The sequence below is a fragment of the Scyliorhinus torazame genome, chromosome 1, assembly GCF_047496885.1.
Source record: "Scyliorhinus torazame isolate Kashiwa2021f chromosome 1, sScyTor2.1, whole genome shotgun sequence".
In the NCBI taxonomy this organism is placed as follows: domain Eukaryota; kingdom Metazoa; phylum Chordata; class Chondrichthyes; order Carcharhiniformes; family Scyliorhinidae; genus Scyliorhinus; species Scyliorhinus torazame.
This window is the reverse complement of record NC_092707.1, coordinates 391195643-391214254: the sequence shown is the minus strand read 5'-3', so window position 1 is coordinate 391214254 and position 18612 is coordinate 391195643. Positions and strand designations below refer to the sequence as shown.

General features: G+C 47.4%; 1 protein-coding gene across 3 annotated transcripts in view; it reads right to left on the bottom strand.

Moving 5' to 3' along the window:
* The window catches only part of LOC140427589 (FERM domain-containing protein 6-like), a 105533-nt gene extending 88044 nt beyond the window's left edge, over positions 1-17489 (bottom strand). For 2 of the 3 annotated variants that reach the window (XM_072513015.1, XM_072513021.1), the window contains exon 1: positions 17379-17489. The gene's annotated coding sequence lies outside the window, so the exon portion shown is untranslated. Of the gene's footprint in view, positions 1-17027; positions 17141-17378 lie in introns of those variants that run through there. The other variant, XM_072513016.1, reaches the window with a different exon arrangement.
* Between the last annotated feature and the right edge of the window lie 1123 nt (positions 17490-18612).

Sequence of the window (18612 nt, the reverse complement as noted above, 5' to 3'; positions counted from 1 at the left end):
CACAGCACATTCATGAATAATGCAAGGTGTTACAGATGAATAAGGTGGTGAAACAGGTGCTTTGATCATGTCTCCTTTCCATGATTCAATCTTTCTTTTCACCCCAATCCCAGCAGTGGGTAAAAGGAGTCCCTGCAGCACAAACACATAAGGCTGACATGTTCACCCACATGTTATAAATGGGGTTCTGAGCAGCCCTGTTTCCGCTCAGCATAAAGATGTATGCAAACCTGTGGACAGGCTATATAGCAATATCACTGCTGAGACGAGGCAGCATTGCAATGTCTCATACACACACGGTGTACATCCATGGCATCACAGATGATGGTGCCATGGTTCAGTAAATATTAGAGAGTGTTTCACTTTGGATACTTCAAGCTTGCTTTGGTCAATTTTATTCTAAATGCAAATAGTTTCAAGTCTGAAGGTAAGCTTCGTTGTTACTACATGCTGCATCGCAGCAGCCAAGCTGCTTCTTAAATCGGAGGACAGTGACAGAAGTTGGCGGATTGGCAAGGTGAGACAGGGGTGGGGGGGGGGGGGGGGGGGGGGAAAAAGAGTAATTTGGGGCGGGATTCTCCATTTCAGAGAGTAAGTGCAAACGGCAGGACAGAATCGGTGGACTTCTACGACAGCAGCTGCGCTCCCGAAGAAATTCATCGACCGTTAATGGGCTAGCGCCGGTGCCGGTGCCATGTGGAACACGAGTGATTCCAATGAGAAACGGTGAAGGATACGCCGGAGTTGGGATTGTCACTCAGGAGGCTGACAAGCTGCAGCCGCATACAAACACTCCACTCCCCCCACACACACTCAAACCAGCCAACAAGATGGCACTGGTTGCGCAGGAGAACGCTGTGGCTATAGGGCATCTAGGTGGGTGGCCTGGGGGAACACCCATACGACTCGTGGCACTAAGTTCACAGTGTGTAGTCTGCGGCGTGCGCAGCGGCGTGGCTACCTTGCAGGTTGCGGCAAAGGTGTTCCATGCCCGTCCACCCCAACCCCACGGCCCAGTCCTGGCCACCCGGCCCTGACTGAAGCGCCCCTCCCCCCCAGCTAGCAAGCAGCACAACTGTCAGCGCACTATAGCGATGTTGGATACTTTTTGCATTCACTCGCACTCCGGCAGCAGCCACGGCGCCCGTTTCCCGATTTTTGGAACCACAAGTGAAACTAGCCATCGGTAATTCCTCCCGGCCTTGGTGGAGCATCGTTGAAACCCCAGAGAATACCGGGACAGGCCCTCTAATGATTTGCGGATGGCGTTTACTGTACATGCGGAGAACACATTGACGCCGTTGTGGAGGCACTGGAGCATGGGATTCTAGCGGGCGCCCGGTGCCGGACACAATTTTGGCCACCCGACCGATTCTCCGCTCAACCGCCTTTCCCGGCTTTGGCGCCGGCCAACGAAAAATCCCGCCCTTTGTCCTTTTTTACACAACTTGTTCTGGAGGCCTGATGTGGCAAAGTCCAGCACCCTGATTCCTATACCATTTGGGTTCATGCATACTCACAAAATTATAAATCTTTTAGTTCTGTGTGCACCGCCCTCACCCACTTTTACAATTGGCAACACCAGCTGGGCTCCACAGTGTGGAAGCTGAGAGGACAACACCCCAAAGTTGGCTTTCCTGGAGCAAGCACTATTCACCCAACAGTATTTGGGGTCCCGAATAACTTTGACTCTCTGAATCACAATTATTTCACAGAGAACAATTGACTACAATACCAGTACCAAAGAAGAGCCTGTCTCAACGACTACCGACTGGTGGCCCTAACGTCGGTTATCATGAAATGCTGCGAGCAGCTAGTCATGAGACGGATCACTGCCAGCCTCCCAGACGGCCTCGAACCACTGCTGTTTGCATCTCACCGCAACCGGTCCACAGCAAACGCTATCTCACTGGCTCTGCAATCAACACACGAACACCTTGACAACAAGGACACCTATGTAAGACTGCTGTTCATAGACTACAGCTCCGCCTTCAACACCATTATCCCTACAAGACTAGTAACCAAACTCCGCAACCTTGGACTTGACCCCTCCCTGTGCAGCTCGACTTCCTCACCAACAGACCACAATCTGTCAGGATAGGCAACTGCACCTCCTCCACAATAGTCCTCAACACCGGAGCCCCGCAAGGATGTGTGCTCAGTCCTCTCCTGTACTCCCTATACACCCACTGTGGTGCTATGCATCACTGTAAATACACAAGGGGTTAATGTGAACACACTACACCTAGCTAGACACTAGAGGGAGCACCAGAGACATCATGACACACAAACTTTTAACCAATAGGTCAGTAAGATAGGACACGACCAATGGGCATTCAAGACACATCCAGACGTGACACTACCACAGGGGGGCATTATACCAACCCATATAAAAGTACACAGCACACATGCTCAGCCTCTTTCCAGTGGAGACACTTAGTGAGTACAGACAGGGTTGATTGAAACACATCACACCTACCACGTGGATTGTAGCAGACTGGTTAGTTAGTCTGAGCAGCTATAGCAGGATTAACAGGAGAGTCGAATCCAAGTAGGAGAATCGTTAACAGTAATAAATGTGTTCAAGCTATCTCCAATTCTGAACCTTCCTTTGTCAGAGTGCATATCAAGGAAGCAGCTTATGCTACGTCAAGAGCATAACAAAACACCCATAACTGTGTGGCAAGATTTAACTCCAACTCAAATCTATAAATTTGCAGTTGATACGACAGTTGTTAGGGCAGGCGCTGTGGAAGGTGGGGGTGAGCTATGCATAGGGTACCATCCGGTCCTTTTCCATGTAGGCCATAGATAACAGCCTGCCCATTCCCAGCTGCCTGCCCACATCAGCTGTATTCTGGCATAGACAGAGTATTATCCAGGTCATTGGGCTTGCCAATAAAGTTAATTATCTTTATTCATATGGTGCTTGGGCGAACGACTGTGGTGCCCGGCCGGCTCGAATATTATGGATGTCAGCTGAAGGGTGAACGGGAAGATGGCGGGCTAGCCACCCGACCTTTTTATGTTCCCCACCTAGTCCTCACCAAAAACATGCCCAGCAGGAGCCATGTGAAGTAAATCGCATTGTTTACTGACAAGAATTTCATAAGATTGTCAGAAAGTTAGCCATAGATCAGCTCCCTACCCTCCCGACAAGAACAAGATTAATAATTCCCAATTTTAAAGAACAAAAACTTTTTTTTAAATATCAGCATGATTGAAAAGATAAAACCAAGATGGACCTAGTTGTTTACTTTATGAAGAGCAATAAGGACAAACCTAACCTGTAAACAAGTATTCTTGATGCGTAATCCCCTGCTGAGCGAAATAAGATAGCCTGTCATACCTGTTTCCTTGGATTAAAGGTTTACTCTCTTGCAACATTTACATAGCATCATTATGGCAAGTTATTTTGCCATGTTTATTTTGAGGTCATCCAGATCACACTTCTCTTACTCAAATTTCTAAAAGAATCTCTTGCTCCATTCAAACTTGGTCCTCTACCAATACAGAAACCTTTTTGAAGCTCCGAGAATGGTGTTGCAAGGTATTGTCACTGGACTAGTAATACGGAGACCCAGGATAATGCTCTGTGGACCTTAGTTCAAATCCCACCACAGCAGATGTAGAAACTTGAATTCCATAAATATTTGGAATTAAATGTCAAAAAACCATCCGCTTTACTAGTATCCATTAGGGAAGGAAATCTGCTGTCCTTACCTGGTACACATACACAGCAATGCCCTCTGAAATGGGATGGGAATAAATTCTTCCAGGAATAAAATAATTCAGCCTTTATTTATATGAAACAGTAATGGATAACAAACCTCCTCTTTAAAGTATCACAAACTAAAAGACATTTCCAGTTGGAGCTAAGAATATACGGAGAATCAGAGTCTATATACATCCTCCTTCAGCTCTTTACTGGTGGTCTCATTTCTCAGGATTGTGAACTGTACAAACACCATGACTGACACTAAATTAGATTGGGCCAGTACAATAACGCATGGTCAGTCAGAGATGGAAAAACAGCTGCTGCCATTGACATCTGCACCCAAGGTCTTTTTGTTAATGACCCTTGGGAATTGGAGATCTAAGATCTGGAATGGGACAGCGGAAACCTGGCAGATGATTTAAAGCAGTTAGCAATCTGGCGGAAGATTGACGTGTGTGGAAGGTTGAACAGAAGGTGTGCAGTCATGAGGAGGAGTTTAAAATACTTGTCCTCCTTATTTTCCTCATTAATTCTAAATTATAGCTCCAGCAGGAGTGCATTTTGTGCAGCCTTTTTTCTCGGGATTTTGCACGTCGCTAGTTGCTGTAATATGCCACTCGTCCAATCGAATATAAATAAAAACGAGCACGTTCTGATGAAAAATAGGGGGAAAATATTTCACCTTCCAAATTAAAGTAATTGAAATAATCAGAGCAAGCTTCTGGAAATAATAAAATCAGGGATGATTCCGAATTGTAGTTATCGGTGGCTTGGTTTAATATATATGGCTGATTGTTATACACAACCATGCCTTCAATTGCCACAAACCCAAATACTGACATTCTCTCCCTTAACTTCTCCACATCTCTACCCCTCTCCGTTCCCTTAAGATATTCCTTAAGAACTGCCCCTTTGAGCAAGCTTTTTGGTCACCTGTGTGAATTTGTGGCCCAATAACAGATTTTGTCCTATTTTGTTCATGAGCAGTGTCTTTGGATGTTTTACTTTGTTAAAGGTGCTATGGGAAAGATCTTCTGGCTGTTCACACCAACAGGATCTTCCTGTTCTGCCAATGGTGCACCCCTGCCGCGGGGTTTCTCGGTGGCGTGGGATGGGTTCAATGGGAAATCCCATTGGCAGGACGGGTGCAGCAGATCCCTCTACCGGCCCATGGCGAGACAACTCCTGCTGCTGAAAAACACACCACGCCCGCACGGGGAGGCCAGAGAATCTCACCTTAGAGTAACGTAGCAGGTTGCTGTTGAAGTACAACCGAGCTCCGGTAGCAGGACAAAGAATGGATGGTGCAGCACTCGGTCAGGACATGGTGGACTATCCGGTCTAGACAGTGCAGATGGAAGTCCATCCACTAACACCAGTGTGAAGGCAGTTTGAACAACGTAAACCTAATTCCAACTTGGTATGAACCGACAGCACTAAATTGGCACAATGGAAATTATGTTCAGAGAAGCCATACCCACGTCCATTGCTGAGTGTGTTCCCACGCTTCAGGCGAAAGGGGCATGATTGGGGGTGGGGTAGAGAGAACTTTACTCTGCAGATAACTGCGTGAACTAAGTACTTGATATAGGCCCTCAAAATGCAAGACATATTTTACATCTACCATCCTTCACTGCAACTCAAAATTTCACCTAAAAATGAAAATGCAACTCCACTCACCCTGGAGGATAATGTTACCGAGTGGTACAGACCAGGAGGATTCAAGACAAATGCATACGCAGTGTGTGCTCAGTCAGCTACACTCAGCCGAGATGACATTGATGGTGACAATGGAATTAGGGTGGATCACAAAAGAACACTACCTAGTGACCCCAGCTGGGTGTGTCTGCGCCCGTGAGCATGTGCAAAAACCTCTTGGATCAATCCCCTCAAGAGTTATTATTCAAGCTCAAGCACCAGAAGCGTTCACCAGTAACCATTGGAACTGAATCTCTGCATGACTTAGCTTCAGGCAAGGAAGACTGGGGAATGTGAACAGCCTTAGAGTCAAATTAGTTTGCATACAGAGCTGCCATTCTTTCCCTTTCCCAGCAGACAACAAACAATAAAAAAAACAGAAAGGCAGCATGTGTGTGTCTGGAATCAATAACAAGAAGTGTTCAGGCGAGTCTAAAATATTCCACCACTTAAAGCAGGGTCAAAAATACCTACGCTCTTCAAAAAAAAAAAAAATATTGGCTTATTTCTTTGGTTTTAGTGAAACAACTTGATTTAAAATGGAAAAATCAGAACTTAAAACCAGTTTGTAAAATAAAACGTGTAGCCTGGCAAGCAAGAGTTTGTATTCTGTCACTTCATGAAATCGATATCCAAGTAAGTCTTAGGATCATACAGCATAGGAAGCCATCCAGCCCATCATGCCTGGTATTTGGAAGTTATCCAATCAGCCCTACTCCTCTCCCCTAGCCCTGTAAGGTTTTTCTCATTTCAATCGAATTCCCTTTTGAACGTTGTTACTGAATCTGCTTTCACCATTCTTTCAGGCAGCACATTCCACATGTTAACAACTCACTGCTTTAAGAAATGCGTGCAAGCCCGCCACCCCACCCCCCCTCCCAATTGCCTTATTTAGCCAATCACCTTAAATCTGTGTTGTCTGGTTACTGACCCCTTTGCCTTATTTATTCTATTAAAACCTCTTGTAATTTTAAGCATCTCAATGAAATCTCCCCTTAACCTTAGAATCATAGAATCTCTACAGTGCAGAAGGAGGCCATTCAGCCCATCGAGTCTGCACCAACCCTCTGAAAGATCACCCCATCCAAGTCCACTCCCCGGTCCCATCCCCGTAATCCCACCTAACCTCTGGACACTTAAGTGGCAATTTAGCACAACCAATCCGCCTAACCGACACATCTTTGGACTGTGGGAGGAAACCCACGCAAACACGGGGAGAACGTGCAAACTCCACTCCACACAGACAGTCGCCCGAGGTCAGAATCGAACACGGGTCCCTGGCGCTGTGAGGCAGCAGTGCTAACCACTGTGTCCGCCCATTCTCTGTTCTAAGGATAACGATCCCAATTTCTCTAATCTCTCCACATAACTAACATCTTGCTGGATTCCTGATACTTCCTCTGCACATTTCCTCAAATGTGATCCCAAAATTCAATACAATGCTGTACCGGAGGAGTAGCCTCAAAAGTGACAGGCCAGATTAAAAAGTACCATCTTGCTAAATAGCAAGATCTGAACAGCACTGTATCGCTATGGGTGCTATTGATGGGTGTCCCAGACTCCAGGGGCGAAATTCTCCGTAAATCGGCACGATGTCCGCTGACAGGCGCCAAAAACGGCGCAAATCAGTCTGGCATCGCTCCGCCCCAACAGGCGCTGTGCGATTCCCGCCCCCGCCAAATCTCCGGTGCCGGAGAATTCGGCAACCGGCGGGGGTGGGATTCACGCCAGCCCCCGGCGATTCTCCGACCCGGCGGGGGGGTCGGAGAATCTCGCCCCGGATCACCCATCGGCAATGCAGCCAATATAGAATTTACAGTGCAGGAGGCCATTCGGCCCATCGAGTCTGCACCGGCTCTTGGAAAGAGCACCCTACCCAAGGTCAACACCTCCACCTTATCCCCATAACCCAGCAACCCCACCCAACACCAAGGGCAATTTTGGACACTAAGGGCAATTTAGCATGGCCAATCCACCTAACCTGCACATCTTTGGACTGTAGGAGGAAACCGGAGCACCTGGAGGAAACCCACGCACACACGGGGAGGATGTGCAGAATCCTCACAGACAGTGACCCAAGCCGGAATCGAACCTGAGACCCTGGAGCTGTGAAGCAATTGTGCTATCCACAATGCTACCGTGTATTTATATATCCGGGTATTTCTTTATCATTCAATATTGGATTACATTTTTTAAAATCTTAACAGGCACATGTTTCTCCCATATTTTAAATCAAAGAACTCCTCTTGAATTCTTTAGGACTTATCACCACACGCTACAATTTCGAACACCTCATTAAATTGTTTAAAAACTCAATATACAGCACCGAAGCCTCCTGCAAACTGAACACTGGCAGAGGTTTGCGTGAAAACTAACCACACAACACAGTCCGACATTGCATTCCTGTTACAAAGAATGGCTTTGTTTCTGAATTTTTAAATCGGACCAACAAGTTTCAGATATGCCTTTGATCATGAACTGTGGAAAAGGAGTCCGATGCCATTGCTCATCGCCATGTTGAGCTTTATTAAAAAATTAAATGCAACAAAGCACAACAGCAGAAAGTTAGCTGCTCGCAAGAGCCAGTACAACGGTGAAGGAGATGAAACCAGAAATTGCTGGAAGTACTCAGCAGTTTCTGTGGAGAAAGAGTTTACATTTCAGGTCGACGATCCTTCATCAGTTCTGATTGATTTCCAGTATCAATTCTTCATCCAGGGGGTGGAATTAGGAGTGGGCCATTCGCCCCCTTTGGTTTATGTGCCCTTCAATACGATTGTGCATTTTCTGACAGTGGCCTCAACTCCACTTTCCTGTCTGTCCCATCCCTGCCTCCGTAACCCTCGACTTCCCTAGTAGATCAAAAATCTATCTAACTGAGCCTTGAACATATTCAATAACCCAGCCACCAATGCTTTTTGTGGAAGAGAATTCCACAAGCCAATAACTCAGAGAAAAAATGTTGCCTCATCTCAGTTTATATGGGAGATCCCTAATTTCTAATCTGTGTTCCAAGGTACTGGACTGTCCCAAAAGGGGAAACATCCTCTGAGCATCCGCCTCGTCAAATCTCTTCAGGATTTTAGATGGAATTCTCCCATCCCAACCCCGGCAGATTTGGTGGCGGGGCGAGAACGGAGAATCTTGCGGGAGCCAAAAAGTCAGAAACCTGCCAGCATAAAATCACACTGCACTTCTCCCAATGGCAGGTTAATGGTGGGTTAGCCTTCCTGCTGGCTGGTGGCGTGAATGCCTTTTTCATTCATTTGCATCGCAGGAACGTTCATTAAAGATGCTGCCCGTCGGCATTGCATCAGGTCTTCCAATTGTGTCACACCAGCATGAAATTTTGTGGGTCCAAAATCTGACTGCTTAAGAGTGGGATGCACAAGGCAGTCCTCAGTTCGCAATAGACTTTGAGGTGACCGCCACAAAACCTTTCTGCCATAGTGCTGCTCCTGGTGTGCTGTTCACCACTCTGCCAGGAAAGATCGGTTCCTGTCCTCCATCTCTATGCCGAGCTGGTCTTCATGGGCAACACCATGCTGCTGGGCCCATGGACCCTCCTGTGTCACCGAATTGGATCAGTACTGTGCCTGAGATTCGGAAGTACAGGGGTCTCATTCACCTTGGTGCCAAAGGTCAGTTTTTAGCTGGACAGCACTGTACTGCGGGACTCTTACAGTCACCGCAACAAAGGTCAGAAGTTCAATCAGGGGTGGAGTTCAAAGGGTGGGGGTGGCCTGATGAAGATAAGGGGAAAAAGGGGAGGGCTGTGTGCGGAGGGGGGCAAGGGCTCATGATGGCAGGCAGAGAGGCAAGGGGGTGGATGAAGAAGACCAATAATGGGAGACAGAGGGAAGACCCAAGGTAGAGAAGCCAGACCCCAACATGGCTACATGAAAAACTCATGAACAAGGGAATCAAAGGAATCCTTTACTGGAAAGTGATATACAAAGGCTCCAGATGCAGTGGGCAGGGGCCCAAGTGGGGTGTGGGTGCCTCGCTGGTGATGGGCTTTGGGGGAAGGTGGTTGAATTGAGGAACAGACTTCTTCTTGAAGCTGCTAGCCTTTTCCCTCTGGGTCACTGACATCCTACATGGTCGGGTGAAGACAGGTGGGCTGGAGAAATGGATGAGATTGTGCTGGACTGGTATTTAAATATGGCGGCAGGATCGTCAAACCCACCAGCTGAGGGTGAGCGGACGAGTCAGCTGCTGGCCCGCCAGGGGATTTGGAGCGGAACTTGCTTGTGCATAATGAATGAGGTTCCAAGTGCAAAATTGGTGCCTGTGGGAAAGGTGCTGCTCCCGGAGCCCCCACCTAGTCTCAAAATGGGAGAAAACCATCCCTTATATTCCAATTGGATCACCTCTCATTCTTTTACGTTCCAATGGGTATAGGCCCAACCTGTCCAATCTTTCCTCATAAGATAATCACTTCGTCCTAGCAATCAGTCGACTATACCTTCCCTGAACTACTTCTATTGCAATTATATCCTTTCTTGAGTAAGGAGACGAAAACTGTACATAGTATTCCAGATGTGGCCTAACTAAGGCCCTGTACAGCTGCAGTATAACTTCCCAACTTGCATCTTCCATTCCCCTTGCAATAAATAACATTCCATTTGCTTTCCTAGTCACTTGCTGTACCTGCACATCAACCATATGTGATTCATGTACCAGGACAACCAGATCACTCTGTATTGTAGAGTTCTGTTACATCTCCCCATTTAATTAATGTACTGCTTTTCTATAAGTTCACATTTTATACTCCATCTGCCAAATCTTTGTCCCCACGCTTATCCTATCTATTTGTGAATTTTTCTGTTGTTTTCACACTGCCTTTGCATCATCGGCAAATTTAGCTATGATCCATTTGGCCCCTTCATCCAAGTCATTGTCGTGGACTGTACATTTCTCAGGTCCCAGCATTGATCCCTGTGGCACTCCATTAGTTACAATTTGCCAAACCAGAAAATGAGACACGGCTCTGTTTCCTGTTTAATCAATCCTCTATTCATGCTACTATGTTACTGCTTATACTTTGACCTCTTAATTTCTGCAAAATCCTTTGATGTGGCACGGTGTCAAATATATTTTAGAAATCAAAGTACACCACTGATGTGTTGGGCGCTTTGGATCCGTGGAACACATACAGGCTACCAACTTAAAATAGAACAACACTATTTTATTAAGCTAGAAACTGTTGAACATACTTTCACTGTGGGTTAACACGATGTTAGATTAAACTGAAGACCTTGCCTATCCTAACCAGTCTATGCACTCAGCACATGGTGAAGATCTGTGCTGTAAGCTGTAAGCTCTGTCCTTCTGAGAGGCTGCATCCCGAATGAGCAGGAAAACTGATGTCCTCTGTCTTTATAGTGAGTGTGCTCTAACTAGTGATTGGCTGCGGTGTTGTGTGTGCTGATTGGTCTTGCTGTGTGTCCATCAGTGTGTGTGCCTGCACCATGATATACTGGTGTATATGACAACCACATCTAAAGGTTCCCTTTTATCTACCTTGCTTGTTACTTCCTCAAAGAGCTTTTAATAAATCAGTCAAACGACACCAGAAGTAGAAGACAATGAATTATGATCTTACTTTTACGACATCGTAATTGCACATTCTGCAGCCAAAGTGTCTTTCTTTCTTTTAAATCTTTCTTTTAAACCAGGATTTTAAAAAACATTATTGCAATAGTGACATACACTAACCCAGGCTTTTAACCATTACTGCACCAAATACATATAATACAATATATATACACATGAAATTCCTACTTTCATTACACTTTGGTCGTTCATAATAGACAAAGCAGAGACCGTACTCAACCAATCTGTACTGGCGAAACCCAAAACAAATGTCTACTGATAACTGTGATTCCATGATTGGGCAGCACTTCCTTCATGTGCTTAAGTATGCTACTAGCTACACTAACAACCAATTTAAGATAATCAGTTGAGCTCACGATGTGATGCATTTATGCTAGCTAAACGTAACATACACAAAGTAACATAACCCTGCAAACAAGACTTGCACCTTTTTTGAATTACTCAGGAGCCTTTAATTCCTCACTGCTTTCTCTATGACAACAGCTCGGCCTATCAAACTCGACTTGCCAACCAATTCACACCTTCTTCCTATTAAAAACTTTTTAAAATTCTGTCATGGGACATAGGCATCGTAGACTGTGCCAGCATTTATTGAGGAGGCAGTTAAGAGTCAACCACATTACTGTTGGAGTCACATGTAGGCCAGACCTGGTAAGGATAGCAGATTCCTTTCCTTAAAGGACATTAGTGAACCAGATGTTTTTTTTTTAAAACAACAATCGACATTGGTTTCATGGTAATCATTGGACTTTTAATTCCAGGTATTTGTTGAATTCAAATTTCACCATCGCAGCGGTGGGATTTGAACCTGGTCCCCAGAGCATTACTCTGGGTCTCTGGTTTACTAGTCCAGCGACAATACCACTATGCCACCACCTCCGCAAATGTACTGACCATTTGAAATTTGACATTCTTGGCCGGGATTCTCCGATCCCGCACCGGGTCGGAGAATCGCCGGGCGGGGAGGCGCGAGAATCCCACCACGCCGCTCCGTCGCCAGGCCGCCAACCGGAGAATCGTCGCCAATCGCACCCACGCGGTTGGCGCTGTGATGGTCGGGGGGCATTCAAAGCGCTCCCCCCGCCCCCAGCAATTCTCCGCGCTCACCGGTTCATTTGCCCACCAAGTCCCGCCGGCGTGGGTTACATATGGTCCCACCGCGCGGGACCTCAGAGTTCTGGCTGCGGGGGCTATCCTGGTGGGGGGTGGGCGGGGGTTCCGACTCTGGGGGGGGGGGGCCTCCATGTTGGCCAGGCCGTGACCAGGGCCTACCGGGTGGGCTAATTCCAGGGGGGGGCCCCCATGTTCCTCCGCGCCGGGCCCCGGTGGCCGGCGCGGAGACGGCAACCCACGCACATGCGCGGACTCGCGCCGGCCGTGGCACGCCGGCTTTCGAATGCACAGCACTCCGCCACCGTACTAGCCCCCGAAGAAGGGGTGAATGCCTGGGCCTGGAGACCCATTGGCGCCAGGGTCGCTCGCGCCGGTTTTGACGCCAGCGTCAACACTTGGCCAGGATTTCAGAGAATCCCGGCCCCTGTATTTCATAGAAAATACATAGAAAATACAGCACAGAACAGGCCCTTCGGCCCACGATGTTGTGCCGAACCTTTGTCCTAGATTAATCATAGATTATCATTGAATTTACAGTGCAGAAGGAGGCCATTCGGCCCCTTGAGTCTGCACCAGCTCTTGGAAAGAGCACCCTACCCAAACTCAACACCTCCACCCACCACCAAGGGCAATTTGGACATTAAGGGCAATTTATCATTGGCCAATTCACCTAACCCGCACATCTTTGGACTGTGGGAGGAAACCGGAGCACCCGGAGGAAACCCACGCAGACACGGGGAGGACGTGCAGACTCCGCACAGACAATGACCCAAGCTGGAATCGAACCTGGGACCATGGATCTGTGAAGCAATTGTGCTATCCACAATGCTACCGTGCTGCCCTTAAGAACAAATAAATCTACACTATATCATTTTCCCGTAATCCATGTACCTATCCAACAGCTGCTTGAAGGTCCCTAATGTTTCCGACTCAACTACTTCCACAGGCAGTGCATTCCATGCCCCCACTACTCTTTGGGTAAAGAACCTACCTCTGATATCCCTCCTATATCTTCCACCTTTCACCTTAAATTTATGTCCCCTTGTAATGGTGTGTTCCACCTGGGGAAAAAGTCTCTGACTGTCTACTCTATCTATTCCCCTGATCATCTTATAAACCTCTATCAAGTCGCCCCTCATCCTTCTCCGCTCTAATGAGAAAAGGCCTAGCACCCTCAACCTTTCCTCGTAAGACCTACTCTCCATTCCAGGCAACATCCTGGTAAATCTTCTTTGCACCTTTTCCAGAGCTTCCACATCCTTCCTAAAATGAGGCGACCAGAACTGTACACAGTACTCCAAATGTGGCCTTACCAAGGTTTTGTACAGCTGCATCATTACCTCATGGCTCTTAAATTCAATCCCTCTGTTAATGAACGCGAGCACACCATAGGCCTTCTTCACAGCTCTATCCACTTGAGTGGCAACTTTCAAAGATGTATGAACATAGACCCCAAGGTCTCTCTGCTCCTCCACAATGCCAAGAACTCTACCGTTAACCCTGTATTCCGCATTCATATTTGTCCTTCCAAAATGGACAACCTCACACTTTTCAGGGTTAAACTCCATCTGCCACTTCTCAGCCCAGCTCTGCATCCTATCTATGTCTCTTTGCAGCCGACAACAGCCCTCCTTACTATCCACAACTCCACCAATCTTCGTATCGTCTGCAAATTTACTGACCCACCCTTCAACTCCCTCATCCAAGTCATTCATGAAAATCACAAACAGCAGAGGACCCAGAACTGATCCCTGCGGTACACCACTGGTAACTGGGATCCAGGCTGAATATTTGCCATCCACCACCACTCTCTGACTTCTATCGGTTAGCCAGTTTGTTATCCAACTGGCCAAATTTCCCACTATCCCATGCCTCCTTACTTTGTGCAGAAGCCTACCATGGGGAACTTTATCAAATGCCTTACTAAAATCCATGTACACTACATCCACTGCTTTACCTTCATCCACATGCTTGGTCACCTCCTCAAAGAATTCAATAAGATTTGTAAGGCAAGACCTACCCCTCACAAATCCGTGCTGACTATCCCTAATCAAGCAGTGTCTTTCCAGATGCTCAGAAATCCTATCCTTCAGTACCCTTTCCATTACTTTGCCTACCACCGAAGTAAGACTAACTGGCCTTTATCCTGATGAGTGCAAGCCACAAAGCTACGGCAAGCAATAAGAAATTAAAGTGTGCTTATCAGCATTTCTGTTGAAGAGATTTATAACTTCACCATTGGGGCCATACATTCGGTAACATTCACTGTATTTCCTCAAATTGCTAACTCCCATGTTCTCATTGACAGCAACCCAAGTCAACAAGGCATGTTCTTGTTAGCAGCACACAGAGCTTATACTACAGCTAGCATTGGTCATGTTACAAACATGAAGATTTAAAAATATAAACATGGGTAACTTGTTCCACTGCCACCTTTACATCGACCAAGGTATTAGCACTCAGATTCCTATACTTCACTGCTCCCCATCTCTGTAACCGCCTCCAGACCTACAACCCTCCCAGAGCTCGGCATTCCTCCAATGTTCCTCCAATGTTAGCCTCTGGTCCATTTCACATTTCCTTTGCCCCATAATTAATGACGGTACCTTCAGATGCCTAGGCCCTAAGTTCTCAATCTCTCCACCTCTCTCTTCTTTTAAGGCACAATTTAAACCTGCCTCTTTCACCGGGCATTTAATCCTAGGGGATTGGACCCAAGTAGAGTGCTCTTGCAGAGGGTTGGTGTGGGCCCGATGGGATGCTGATACACTGTAGGAGATTCTAGGTTTCTATGATTTACTGTACACCCTGTATGCTTCATCCGATGCCAGTGCTTATGTAGTTACATTGTATATGTTGTGTTGCCCTATTATGTATTTTCTTTTATTCCCTTTTCCTCCCATGTACTTAATGATCTGTTGAGCTGCTCGCAGAAAAATACTTTTCACTGTACCTCAGTACACGTGACAATAAACAAATCCAATCCAATGTTATATAAGAAACTACAGAGTTGTAAACACAGCCCAGTCCATCATTCGAACCTGCCTCCCATCCATTAACTTTGTCTACACCTCCTGCTGCCTTGGGAAAGCAGGCAGCATAATCAAAGACCCCTCCCACCTGCGTTATTCTCTCTTCCAACGGGCAGGAGATACAAAAGTTGAGAACACCCACCACCATGTTCAAAAACAGCATCTTCCCCGCTGTTACCAGACTCCTGAATGACCCTTATTGATGGAGTGATCTCTCCACACGTCTTCTCTACGGAGTAGTACCACACTCCGTATGCTTCACCCGATTGATGCCTGTGTCTATATATGTACATTGTGTATTTATCGCATGTCCTATGCTTTTCATGTATGGAACGATCTGTCTGGGATGTACACAGAACAATACTTTTCACAAATATAAATGCATATTGTTGTTTGAATTTTTTTTATTCCTCTATCCTCAAATTAACGACAGACCACTGAACAGGGGAGCTTGCCAACCATCCTGCAATTTATTTTTCCTGAGGCAACATTTTATACTGGCTGCCTCACTTTTTTTCTGGGAAACTATCAGTTAGGTGGTTGTCTGGAAAGGCCTGGGGAGGGGGCGGACATTATTTTTTAAAGATGTAAACGAAACATTCCACGAACGTGTTTATGTTGAAAACGAACGCAAATTTCAGCCTTAGGCGGAGCGAACATTTGAATTGCCACCATTTGAATTGCCAACTCGGCTCACAATGCCAAATGCTCCACCTAAACCTCGCGAAAAGCGCTTCAAAAACGGCTTCACGAAGGCGCGAAACTGGCGTTACTTGAAGAGAAACATCGCACAACAGCTCCAGCCTTCAGCGTAACACCGTCAATCCGTCTTTCCATTTTAAATGGGGGAAAGAGATGGGGCGTGGCATGCACGAAGCCAAGTTGCAATGACTGCTTGTTAGTGTTTCCCTCCCCCAGAGACAGATGTTTAAATAGTCGAAAAATCTCCCCCCCCCCCCCCCCCCCCATCCTGCTGCTATTTTTGTCAAATAATAATCAACAGTCCAAAATAGAAATGTAATCGCTCGGTTACTAGAGATTACTTTGCTAATGAGCAAATCGTTCTGTAGTGTGAGGAAAGTTTTTCTTTGAAGAGATTTATCTAGGGTTTTTCACCTCTCGCGTCTGATTTACTCGCTGGAAGGTGGGTTGTATTCTTCCAGCTGCGGATAAAATGCAGCATTTCCCAAAATAACAAGACGAAGCTATAAACCATCCAACCCGGCAGACTGAGAGGCTGCTGACAACATACCGAGTGACTGAAGGCCGCGTCAGTAAACGTGATGCTGTAAAGAAATGGAACAACAACCCCGGGGGAAGCTCCCAAAACGGAATTTACACGTCCCTTCGACACCCAGACAGATCCCTCTCCACCCCTTTCATCTTTCACTGCGGTTTGGTTTTAAATATTCAGATAAACTAGGGCACCTTAAACAATATTGATCGCAACCTGTGAATCACGCCTCCTCCCCTCCCCAGAATAAAAGGCCAACAGGCGGCGAGACACTGAGGGCTCCGACGCCAGGTTCACATTGCTGGAACTTGCCGAATCGCCGGCTTCAATAAAAGCTTCAATCTGTTTACCTGCGTGAGCAACAGATGACATTGTAACTCACTCAGCGCCGTGGCAGCTCGCATTAGCAAACGCCAATCCCCGAAAGACGTCAATGAAAAACAAAACGCTTAAAGCATGACCATTGAGAGACTCACTCTGCACATTGCCGGCAGAATAGGGTGGGGGATTGCAGGCGAAGATTGAAATCCGAACTCCTGATCCGAAACCCAGCCCTGCCAGCAACAGCATTGGCAATGCCCACCGCACCTCCCCGCTGCCCGGCTCCACTCACCCACAAACAAGGGACTCACACACTTGCCACCGGCGGGCTAAGACTTGAAGGGGGTGGAAATGTTCGGTCGCCGCCTGGTCACGTCCAAGAAGCGCTGGAGGCGATCCCCCTCCTTCCCTCCAGTGACAACTGTCACTGTGTCTGGGGGGGGGGGGGGGGGTGGGGGCAGTGAGCGGCTCTCAGTGGCTAAGTGTGAGTCACGGAGTAAACACTGCGTGCTGTGAATGAACTGCAGCAATGTCAGTGTCTCGGTTTTAGCGCTTCCACAAACGTAAACAGTCGAGGCATTTTCTATATACAAACACACACAAAGATTATAAAACTTGCTAACAAACAGGAATGGGTACAAACCAAAGAACGCGGCCTCCTCTCCCCAACAACGGTCTCGCTGACTTTCCTGATACAAGGTTGCCAGCGCTGGGATTCCCAGCCGCAGTGTTGCAACATTATCTGTGAATGGGACGCAAAGGTGAGCCTCCTGTGGGCGTGCACAGGCGCGTCGTCAGGCGGCTGGGCACGCGCCGCGCGACGTGCGCGCCCCCTCCGAGCGCGGGAGAGTGGCCCATCGGGCGCGCGCCCTCTCACACGCGGTGGAACAGGAGCAGATTGTTGTCAACAGTCTGCAAGGCTAACCAACAATTTAACACAAACAGAAGGGAGCCTGCTGGATGCACACATTCGGGATCCAGTCGGGAGGTGGAGTTGCAGAGCTTGTATAAACCTGGGGGGGGGGGGGGGGGGGGGGGGCATCCTGTGAATGCCTCTCAAATAGGATCTGGAATAAAATAGTTGGTGGGTCTGTGAGCTTGCTGAATGGCATACCTTTCGGGTACCTACAACATCACCGGGCCGGCATGCCATCAAAGTGTGTGCCAGTTTAAGACTGAGATGAGGAGTTTCTTCCCTGAGGTTTTGGAATTCCTTGCCATGGAGAGCTGTGGGGGCAGAGCGCTTGTGTATATTTACGGCTGAGATAGATTCTTGATCGGTCAAAGAATCAAGGGTTACAGGGAAAGGGCAGGGAAGTGGACATGAGGAATGTCGGAACAGCCATGATCCTACTGAATGGTGGAGCAGGCTTGAGGGGCCAAATGGCCTGCTCCTGTAGAATCATAGAATCCCTACAGTGCAGAAGGAGGCCATTCAGCCCATCGAGTCTGCACTGACCCTCCAAAGGTGCACCCCACCAAGGCCCATAAGCCAGTCACCCCACCTAACCTTTGAGCACTAAGGGACAATTTTACCAGGGCAAAACCACCTAAACGCCCCATCATTGGACTGTGGGAGGAAACCGGAGCACCCGGAGGAAACCCACGCAGGCACGGGGAGAAAATGCAAATGCCACACAGTCACCTGAGGCTGGAATTGAATCTGGGTCCCTGGTGCTGTGTGGCAACAGTGCTAACCACTGTGCCACTGCTGTGACTTATGGATGAGCTGAGCTGCTCACTGGAAGGAATATTTGGACTCACACTGTTCACAGGATCAAACCATTGCTTTTCAATGGCCTGGGGTGAGTGTCCATATGTCCCTGAAGGCAGCAGGATAGGTAGATAAGGTGGTTAAAAGGGATAGGGGATACTTG